This window comes from Euprymna scolopes, chromosome 26 (genome assembly GCF_053919585.1).
Source record: "Euprymna scolopes isolate OS-2025 chromosome 26, ASM5391958v1, whole genome shotgun sequence".
Lineage (NCBI taxonomy): Eukaryota > Metazoa > Mollusca > Cephalopoda > Sepiida > Sepiolidae > Euprymna > Euprymna scolopes.
This window is the reverse complement of record NC_136507.1, coordinates 67,379,393-67,391,237: the sequence shown is the minus strand read 5'-3', so window position 1 is coordinate 67,391,237 and position 11,845 is coordinate 67,379,393. Positions and strand designations below refer to the sequence as shown.

Below are 11,845 nucleotides of genomic sequence, written 5' to 3'. Positions count from 1 at the left end.
AAGGGAGATAATTACATGAAAACATCCAACGTCAAATGAGGTTGTGAACAAAATAAAGTACAATTTAATCTCAGATTAAAAAAAAAACAATATGGCATAAAAAAATTGTGACATAAAAACATGTTGTGCCATTTTTTAATTCCTGCAAAATATTTATGGATGTATCTAGTACGTCAACATAGCTTTTGCTTTAATAAATAATTTTACATTAAATTTATTCATAATAATGATATTGTGGGGTCTTCGTCAGACTACTGTTTTCATTAGGGATATTATTCTCACAACGTTCCGTCCGAGGTAACGTCCGAACTTCTTCTAGTGAGTCTTGTCAAACTTTAGCGAACTGTAAGGAATTTCGAACATCACGTTTTATTTTATTCACGGGGCCAGATTACTCTCGTTTTGTCAGTTCGGTTATTAGTCCCCAGCAATATGCACTTGCATTCATCGTATTGTCCGTACTAGGATTGAACCATCAATCTCGAGAAGAACCGTCACTTAGAACTGATTATTACTTTGCATGTCATCCTTTAGACCATGTGATAGCCATTATCTTTTATGCTGTGTAGATGGTTGGAGCAACTAGCTACTTATGTCTCTTATTGCTGAGAGAATGTTTAAGTTTAAATTGGCGTCTTGAAACTAAGGGATTTGTCATCTCCTTGAGCTGAGAATATTTGTTGTCTTGCTTTGAGTATGACCCTTTTGACACTGATCTTTTTTTTTTTTAATTATTATTTAAGCTCTTTTATTTAATTTACGAAGAACTGAATTCCAGATTCCCATTCATCCCTTTCTCTCCCGTCCTATCTCCCCTTCTCGTCCAGTCATATCCTTAAAAAAAAAATTCTCACCAATAAAAAAAAAATTCAAGATTTTGCATCCTGTCCGGATTGATATCAACTCTTTTATCTTAAATTATAAGTGGATCTTCTGATTTAAGGCACTTGTTCTACCAACGGAGATCACAGTGTAGTATCTTTTTCTGGTGCTACACTTCACTTTTTCTGTCTTCGGTCAGAGGAGAAATCCTTCATGATTGAGATAATTCTTATTTTTGTTCCTATCCAGCGTTCCCCTTTTGGGAGAGCTAGATTTTCCCCACGTTAAAAACTGACCTTGTGTCAAACTCAGCCCTCGTGGGACGGCAAGTAAATAGGAACATTTTGCCAACCTAGGGTCGTTCCTAAATCATCATACCCCTTTTTTGTCGGGTGCTAGTGATATACACTGTATAGAATAAAAACTGTACTTTAACAACACACGAGAAAGGTAAGTGATAAACAGATAGTAAGAGGCGGGTCACTCAGTGGACTCCTTTCAATTCACATCTAATAAGAATAAATAAAATGATTTCTTTCAAAGATAGGTTAATCTCAAAGCTAAGCAACGTTTCAAAATGTAATCTATGCGATTAAAACATACAGGAAACGCCTTCGAGCAATAGATATTGATTATCTCGGCTTTATTCTAATAACAGATACGCGTAGATTTACAATTTAAAGTCGATCTAAAATTAATTGTAATGAAAGAGAAAGCAATCCCAATCAACCGATTGGTCAACCGACATGCTTAGACCTACGTCCGCACTGCCAATATACAACCAAAATAAATACAGTGAAGTATCATCCAATTGAGACATATCGCTCCAAAATTCCTACCTCACATCGACCTTAAAATATAAGTATAGTTCTGCCCTGTCTAGGCAGGCCTTCTTCCCAGACATTACCATATTGTTCAGGGAAAGGTGCATATTTATAGTCGCCTTAGGCGCTCCTATCGAAGAATGCTGACGGATCTGATCCAGATTATGCATAAACTTTTAGTGAGCCCTTCTCTAAGGGAGTACGGCACAATCACGTTGACACACCGGTTCTCATCAAATCATCGAAGTTAAGCAACGTTGAGCCTGGCCAGTACCAGATGGTTGACCGTTTAGGAAGGCTCTGCGCTGTATATGCCTTCTGGGAAGGTTGGTCGTAGGGCCAGCAGCCTCACCCCGAAAAAAAGAACTCCTCGCTACAAAAATATCTACAAAGTTGTAGATGGCCTATGCCCCTCCGTGGGACTTAATGCTACGGTGGTGGTTCCTCTAAGGTGACTAGATTTATACTCACTTTAAACTTACTCTAATCTTGCTACAGGAAAAGCTAGTAAATGGTTACTCCCATCGCCAGTGATGATTTCTTATTAAACCGGGCCATTGTTCAGAAAAGAGGGAGATAAGTTATTTGGGTCAACCGTAAGTATAAATGTCTTATTTTCGTGAATGAATACTTGGAGGATAGGTTATCTTTCTTTTGAAATTCATTTAACACAACGTTATCCAATTATAGGGGTCAATGATATCAGTGTTGAATTTCCAGAAAGTCATCTTCTCCAGTTGCAGATACAACCGAAAAAAAAATAATAGAATGGCCATGAATAAAAACGTGCATTGTGAAATAATAGACGAAAAAAAAATTGAGTTTTGTTGGAATAACAAATTAATCCAATCATGGAAAATACTAGCAGGAAGACCAGACGTTGCCCGAGATTTTATGAGAAACACTTTTTTTTTTATTATTCACGATGCCGAAAAAATTATTTTGTGTTATTTGCCAACTTCCTCACCCGTTTTGCTCTCTCTGATATTGTCGATAGAAATTGCAATTTCGGATAACTTACTCAATTAGTGTCTCATACGTACGGTGTAAATTTCATTAAAATTGTAGATGCGCATTTGGACTTTTAAGAGGTTCCTAGAAAATACATACACATATATATGTACACACATGTATAAATATATATACATATATGCACACACTTCTTCAGTAGTCCGTCGCTGACGACGATGACGTTGCACCATGCCTAACAGTCCCAGATAGATTACGCCTGATGGACTCGCTGGTGACTGTGGAGTCCAATTCGTGAGTTGCATACACGGCCGCAGGCAGCACAAGGGAAGATGCCGTCTGCCCGCTGCGCCGCGTGCCTTTGGTGTCTTCTTCGCTCTGCTTGGTCCTTATAGGTGGAGGTGAAAGTTTCCAAACCCTCTTGGCAGATGTTTCGCCATTTTCTCCGATCAGCAGCAGCATGTTCGATGGCGTTGGATTCTATGCCACACTTTTTCAATGATGTTTTCAGTTGGTCCTTGAAACGTTTACGTGGACCCCCAGGGTTGCGTCTGCCCTCTGCAAGTTCCCCGTAGAGGACCTTGCGTGGGAGCCTTTCTGCTGGCATCCGGATGGTGTGACCAAGCCACCTAAGTTGTCTATTAGTTAGAATTATTTCAAGTGGGTCCATTTGAGTGCGCCTGCGTATCTCATTGTGTGGCACCCTGTGCCACCATTTTAAACCTAGTATACGCTGTAAGCAGTTGGTATGAAATGCTTCTAGCTTTTTCAGGTGGCGTCTATAAGGCACCCATGACTCGCTGCCATACAAGAGGATGGAGAGACAGATTGCTCTATAGACAGAAACCTTGGTGGTGGTGGTGAGGTTACGGTTCATAAAAACTCTGTGCGAGAGTCTACCAAAGGCTGCAGCAGCCAGACCAATGCGCCGTTGGACCTCACTTGTTAGGTCACAGGAGTCAGTGAGCACTGAGCCAAGATAAGTAAACTCTTGAGTGTTTTTCAGTGGCTGTTGGTTGATTGTGAACATTGGTGGTTCCTGACGGTGTTCACATATGTTAAGTGCCTCTGTTTTGTTGATGTTGATGGCTAGACCAGCTCGGGAGTAAATGTTGGAGATAGTGTTGATGGTGCGCTGAAGACCCTCTTCAGATGAGCTCACCAGAGCTGTGTCGTCAGCGTATTGCAATTCATGGATTGCTTCTTCTGTCACACGTGATCTGGCATGGAGGCGACGCAGATTGAAGAGGTTGCCATCCAGCCGGTATGAGAGGCGGATCCCATCAGCAGGATGGATTTGCTGTTTGGCAACATTGGAAACCGCAGCAAGAAAAAGATTAAACAAGATGGGCGCAATGACGCATCCCTGCTTCACACCCGATTCTACCAGGAAGGGCTCAGATTTTAGTCCTGAACTGGAGACGCGAGCCATAGATCCATTATGGAAAGCCTTCAGGACACCCAGGAATATTCGTGGGCAGCCAAATTTGACGAGTACCTCCCAGAGCAAAGGACGGTTCACAGTGTCAAAGGCCTTGGCGAGATCTACAAAAAACATATATAGATTTTGGTGTTGCTCGACGCTTTTCCCCTGGAGCTGTCTTGCAACAAAAACCATGTCAATCGTGCTGCGCTCCTGTCTGAAGCCACACTGCGATTCAGGTAAGACTTGATTGACAATGTGTTGGATGATACGAGACAGTAAAATTCTAGTGACAACTTTCCCTGAGGTTGACAGGAGGGAAATGCCTCGACTATTGCCACAAATATTTCTGTCACCTTTCTTTTTATATATGCTGATGATATCTGCATCCTTCCATTGTTGTGGGCAGCAGCCTGACTCCCAGACATCTTGGATGATGTTATGGAGACAAGTGGTAATGGCACCTCCGCCATGCTTAAGAAGCTCAGCTGGTATGCCATCAGGGCCAGTGGCTTTATTATTCTTGAGGTTGTTAACTGCACGGCTAACTTCATGGATAGTTGGTATTACATCCAGTTCTTGAATTACAGGAAGGTCAGGAAGATGGTCAAGAAGAGTAGGGTCGATAGGGTTCTGCCTGTTCAGTAAGTCTTGGTAGTGTTCAGCCCACCGATTGAGTATGACAGTCTTCTCAGTATAGAGTATGGAGCCATCAGCACTACGGACTGGGCAGAGGCTATTGTTCTTTGGCCCATAGGCTGTCTTAAGGGCATTATAAAATTGATGTTGGTCCTCCATATCAGCTAGACCTTGGATCTCAGTTGCAAGATTGGTCCACCATTCATTTTGCATTCTTCGGGTTTCCTGTTGGACTTTTGACCGAAGCTCGGCTAGCTTGGTACGTGATGCTGGAGTTGGATTTGCAGTCACTGCTTGCTGTTGCCGATTTTTTTCTTCAATTAGTTGATGAATTCCATCAGACTGCTCGTCAAACCAGTCTCTATGTTTTCTTCTTGAGAATCCCAAAATGTCCTTGGCAGTATTGAGGAGGACTTCACAGATCCTTTCCCATTTTTCAGTTAAGAAAGCTGTTGTTATGGGATCTGCTGCAGGAGTTGGTAAGGTAAGACATTCAGACAGTTCGTTTTGTAGAGCAGCTCGTGTTGTAATGTTGTTGAGAGCTTTGAGGTCAAGATGTTTTCTGGGAGCTTGACGGCGAGCTGGAGGCCGGATCTTAAGAAGGAAAATAGAGCGGACAAGGCGATGATCTGTCCACCCATCTGCTCCCCTCATGGCTCTGGTGATTCTCACATCTTTCATGTCATTACGTCTTACAATAACATAGTCAAGTAGGTGCCAAATTTTGGACCTAGGATGCATCCAGGTGGTCTTGAATTTGTTTTGGAGCTGGAACATGGTATTTGTGATGGACAGATCATGTTGGGAGCAGAATGTTAAAAGACGCAACCCATTATCGTTACATTTTCCAACTCCATGATGCCCTAGGACTCTCTCCCAAAGATGGTGACTGCTGCCCACTCTTGCATTGAAGTCCCCAAGGAGAATGATCTTATCTTCCTTGGGGATTGTCAGCATGATCTCATGGAGTTGGGCATAAAATTGGTCTTTCAATTCATCAGCTGAATCTAGGGTTGGTGCATACACATTGACTAGGGTAGCATGACGTTTATTTGATAAGGGGATACGCCAAGTTATTAGCCTCTCATTGTGACCCGTTGGGCTCTGGGGAATGCTGTTGAATAGCCTGGTCTTGATGGCAAAGGCAACTCCATGGATGCGAGGAGCACCCCTATCCAGGCCCTTCCAGAAGAAGGTGTATCCCTCTCCTGACTCGGTGAGGGAGCCCTCATCCGAGAATCGGGTTTCATTGAGAGCAGCGATGTCGATGTTGTACTTCTTTAACTCATATGCAATTAGAGCTGTTCTCCGTTTAGGTCTTGAGTTGTTGTCAAGGTCGAGAAGAGTACGCACATTCCAAGTGCCAATTATTAGCTTCTTAGTATTATTAGGACCGAGGTATGGGTTGCCACGACGAGGCTCGGCTACCTGTCCGTGGAGAGTGGAACAGACACTTGTTTGGGTCACCTTTTCTAGACCCCTCCCAATTCAGGGTGGGCGGTGTGGATCCTGAAAAGGGCACCCCCAATCACCCTGGGAGCTGCCGAAGGAGGCTGCAGTTCCAGTCCCAGCCATCCAGCGACCATCACCCCGGGGCCGCCTCACGTGCAGGGTTGGAGCTAAGGGCTGCCAGCAACAACCTTGCCTGCCCCCACCACTCCTTCCCCATCGCCGGAGGACTTGTATTTGTAGATGGGAAAAAAAAAATAGTGTGTGGGAAATAAACAGTCGGCATGGGCAAAACTAGTGCAGTGATGATTTGAGTGAAAAGTGAGTGCACGCTCCACAGTCCACTATCTTGGCAGACCATCAGCGGTTCCAGTTGTCTGTGTTGGGGTGACACATTAGGCAAAGTCTGACAAACTGGACTCTTGGCACACTCCTGCAGCAGCCTGTCAGTCCAGTCGTCATGGTCTCTGCCTGCATGCACACACACACACACACACACACACACACACACACACACATATATATATATATATATATATATATATATATATATATATATATATATGCATACATGTTTTTGGTAAGAGGGAATAACTTCATAATAATAACAAGAGGGAATAACTTCATATTTGTATTTTTTCGGATATTACAATTGGACATCAACCAGACAATTTTAAATTTTATATCATTTAAAATTTTTGTAGTTACATCTCATCAGATACATTTGAAAAAAAATACAAAGTTTGTACGTATCTTGACACATTTTCATTCTGTTAAAACTACATCAGGGAGTAAATACCACCCCTTCGTGTTGAGTCAATCGTATATCGTTATTACGTCATCGAATTGATTGCACGCGTAAGATAGACTGCAAACACACACACACATACTATATATATATATATAGAGAGAGAGAGAGAGCAATGTTTTAAAAGTACCCTTTTCAGAGGAATATATTATAGGTCTATATTTTTGCCGTTTTTTCACTTGAACATCTACCCTGAAAAAGTTATCTGCATGTAACTTATATATATAGTGAATAAATGACAAAAAAACTATCTTCCAAAATTCATCTTGTTGACCATCTTATTATTTATTCGTTTAATTCAGTTGACATTTACAATTACTGAATTAAAGGGATAAATAATAAGATGGTCAACATCATGAATTTTAGAATATAGTTTTTTGTCATTTATTTACTATATTGCTCTGTAATTACATTGAGCTTCTTAAATAAGGATTCGTATATATAATAAGAAAATATATTTCTACATCTATATATATATATATATATATATATATATATATTATGTATGTATGTATGGCATCCGTTTAGTCTCGATAGACAATGGAGACCCTCTGTAAGGATAGCTGTGCGAGTAATTTTGAAACAAGGTTGCGCTTACCCTAGCTGCACCTATCCTGGGTCAGTAATTCCTGATTTAAGTGGCAAGAGAAGTCCAGGATGCCCGGAAACAATGGCAAGATAAGCAGAGAGCACATGTAGAACCTGGTATTCGCAATGTGTCACTCATTTTAGTACTCATCAAGCTCCGATGTTTCAACGTGATTATGTTACATTGTGCTTTATTAGAGACTACAATTAGTCTTCTGAATATATGAAAACATTTTGAACACCTTTTGTACGGACGTCACACATGTAAAGTCATTCTGAGCTTGTTACCATTTGTCAAGAGCTCAACGCAATCCGAGACTCTTTTCGGTGCCCGTGTAACGTTTTTTTTTTTTTTTTTTTTTTACTTTTAATTTTTTTTTTTTTTACTTTTATTTTTTTTTTTTTTTTGCATTTTTTTTATTTTGTATATTTTTTTTATTTTGCATTTTTTTTTTTTTGCATCTTTTTTTCTTTGCTTTTTATTTTTTATTGTCGTTTAGATTTTTCAGTGTCAATCCTGTTAGGACATTCTTTTACCTCTCTTTTTTTTTTCTTTTTTTTTTTTTTTGCGTATGCATCTCAGTATGTCTGACTCGTTTTCTTTACACGGCTAAACACTGTTTAACCTGTCATGTTCAAACTGTTGATTTTTTGGTGTACCAGGCGATACACAAGCCAACCAGTTGCCAGCCGGCTTTTTGCAGCTGCCTGCTCTATAAATAACTCGCCCGCCCTTCATTTGCACCAAACACTCACCACAGTCTTTCACGTTTTGGCTCTTTTCTTTAATCGACAAAACTAGGGTTATCTACCGGTTAACAACGAAGGTGCGAGCCTATTCAAGATCTCTTCAAACCGTGAGCATAGTTTATCAGCAGGATTTACGCTAATTTTCATTTTTCAAGTTCAAGGTAACTAATAACGTGCAGTACAACGATAGGAAACTCGCGTTCAAAAACGTGGAGATGGGGAGATAGTTTTCTCCCACTACGAGAACTTAGACATCAGAGTCGGGAAATGGGAGTGATAAGTCAGTGCCCCTCTTTAACAGATTGTCTGTCGGTCAGTATAGTTTGAAATGACATTTTCGTCGACCTGTTGTTATCGCTAAATGCGTCGATAGTCTTTAAGTGAATCTTCATGTTTATTCTCTGTAATCACTTACAGTCCATACTGAGGTTATCAACAGGTAAATATTTTAAGATACAAACGTATGAAATGTCTGCCCAAATCGTAAGCGCTTGTATATCAATATTAATTCTTTAATTTTTTATCAAGCTGGGGATGGTACATCCTACCGCATGCCAGACATTCACCCGCTATTGCATCTATTGAAACTGACATTTTTTTTACAAATAGATTCGAACTGTTTCTTTAAGTACAATTGTTTGAATCCCTCTTGCATTTGGTTCACCGGATATATTTTTTGACTAACCTTTAGTGTTAGGTAAAAGTAGTCATTCATTAGTGGATTGATGGAAGTAACGTAAAAAAAATAAATAAATAGGTGTACGGTCAATCATTCGGACCGTTGTGCACTCAGCACCAACCCTATTCAGTGTTTAACCGGCTTCCTCCGAAGGAGGAAGTTTCATGGGAGTATGAAATTCACAAGCGGCCCCCAGTCGCATGTATATCCTCGTTAGGGGAGATGACGACGTTAGGTTTTTCCAACTTTTTGCAGGGAGGTGTCGACGTCCTCCTGCATACAGCACCTGGACTTCCAAAATTGGTCACCCATTTTAGTAATAATCAGGCTCAACGTTGCTTAACTTCGGTGATCTGATGGAAACCGGTGTGTCAACGTGATTATGCCGGATATAATTGCCGGACAATCCATCGGATAAAGCAAAAATATACTGACATCTGATTAGGTTTCTGTGAACAGAATATTGTCCGTTTATTTCTCCTTATTCTCCCGCTTTTCCTCCCCTTCATCTATATCTTGATCCGACATTATTTCTCGTCTTCCTTTTCTTTCTCCCCTTTCTCCTTTCCACCTCTCTCTCGCGCTCATTTTTTGTTCATATTCTAGACGCCCCTCCCCTTTGGTGCTACCAGATCAGGCTTTCTAAAGATATCGGCTTCCTGACTTAAATGCACCGAGCATTGATGTTGTTGTTGTTTTTTTCCTTTCCCTTTGTAAAACTCAATCATGTTCTGCAAAGCCAAAAAACTATGCTACATTTTCCCCTACAAAACAACCAAACTAAACACAACAAAAATTGATATTTGACGATATAAAGAACACAAAAATGATTAAACCTGAAGAGGGCTGATATGCATTAAAACGAAACTAAATGCCATGAATAAACATTTGAAAATATAAACTTTAGACAAAAATAATTTTTTATTTCTCTAAAATTACTTTGATTCGGAATTAAATAACCTCCTCCCCCAGAAAAGGGTTGATATGTCGTCAAACAAACCAATCAAACTCGACATTCTAGCTAAGGTGATAGTATATGTTCTCAGAACGGAAAAGGAAGAAAGACTTTTAGATTAAGATATTCTTTTTAATTTCTGAATCATTAAACCTTATATTGAGATATAAATTTTCCTCACATTAAAAACTCAATGGCATGTGTAACCTTTCGTAGTAAATTGAGTGGTGGTGGTGTTTATTTGTTTGTTTGTTTGTTTGTCCACACACGGTAACTGGGTGCCTTGCGGCCCCAGGCTAAACTTGTAGATCTCGGAGTAGTAGGGGACCCCAGAGGTAGTGCTTTATGGCCCACCGATGTGTGGACATGCCCTGGCATACTACCAACCCCTACGCCACTGTCTCGTGGGTGCCCTTGGTTGGGTGAAGACTAGGGGAACCAACCCCAAAATCAAACATCACTGCCTTGTGGGCCTTATCACAGCAAAACGCTGAGAGATGGGAACTCTGACTTCAAATCCTACTGCTGCCCTGCAATTTTTCTTAAAAGGCTACGGAACCTCATCCAGAAAGAAAAGGGGTAGTAGTGGAAACGACAGGGCGATTGTTTACTTCACTGAGATTACTTTCAGCCAAAAGCTGCGGCCTCATCTGCTGCCAGTTGTCGCGGGTTCGCTCCACTGGACATGAGCATTGGAGGTTCAAATGGTGTCTGATGTGCAACAGATACTGCACCTAACTGCGCAAGCAAGTTTGGAGCCAAGGTGGAAAGTCCTATGGCGATGGAGTAAGACTGCACCAACACCGAGGGATAAGCACTGAGGCTCCGCCTAGTCATCGTCAAGACTGACGGGCTGCATGATGATAATGATTATGATGATAATGATTATGATGATAATGATTATGATGATAATGATTATGATGATCTTGTTGTTTATCATTCATTCATTCATTTATTTATTCTTTTTGTACGAATCGAATCATCATTTGTTTCTCCGATATCTTTCGTGTTAGAATTCTTTCTAGAAAGGCACTGAGTTCTTACAGGAGGAAGCACGTGAAGGTTGCCAACATCCCTAAATATAAGGTGTTTCTGTTGAACGAACTGGATGCAGACTTGCCACACACAGGTTGTCTGTTCGTAACATTAACCACTTAGACAGTCACCTCCGCTAATTCAGCGGTACGTAGTGTAGTATCTGTTATGATACCATCCACCCAGGCATTACCTCCTCCTTTGATAAAAGCAGAATAGTATATGTTGGTTCATCATTCTATTTTGGCGGTGGCATACGTCTCTGGGGATTTTCACAATCAACTGCTCAGTAGTTAACTCGACATTCACATTATATATATATATATATATATATATATATATATATATAGAGAGAGAGAGAGAGAGGAATGAGTAAAGAGAGAAAATTAAGACATAAAAACTATATACATATATATGATGAAAGTAATGGAAATAGTATTCCGACAAAATAGAGAAATAAAAAGGAACAAACCGAGTTGTGTTCATCAACGTTTCGTCTTTATTCATCCAGAGGAAGTCTTGAAATAAAGACGAAACGTTGATGAACACATAACCCGGTTTATTCCTTTTTATTTCTCTATAGTAATACATATATATATATTTATTCATTTGTTTAATAGGTGTTTGCATCAATTGGAGTATTTGGGTAAAAAGGGCCTTTTTATACCATGGTATAAGATCCCAAAACATTCTGTTGAGCTTTATATTGTTCCGATAAATCTCCTCTTTAAGAATTGAATTCATTCTCTTCCTTTAACTCCCTCATATATATATATATATATATATATAATATAATATATATATATATATATATATATATATATATATATATATATATATATATATATATATATATATATAGTGGGGAAAATAAGTGTTGGATACATCCCATTATTCTTTATTT

General features: G+C 40.0%; 1 protein-coding gene and 1 pseudogene across 8 annotated transcripts in view; one reads left to right on the top strand and one right to left on the bottom strand.

Moving 5' to 3' along the window:
- The window catches only part of LOC145248141 (uncharacterized), a 568,735-nt gene that overhangs the window by 405,730 nt on the left and 151,160 nt on the right, over positions 1-11,845 (top strand). The gene's annotated exons all lie outside the window — the stretch shown is intronic.
- On the bottom strand, positions 9,226-9,344 carry LOC145248377 (5S ribosomal RNA; annotated as a pseudogene).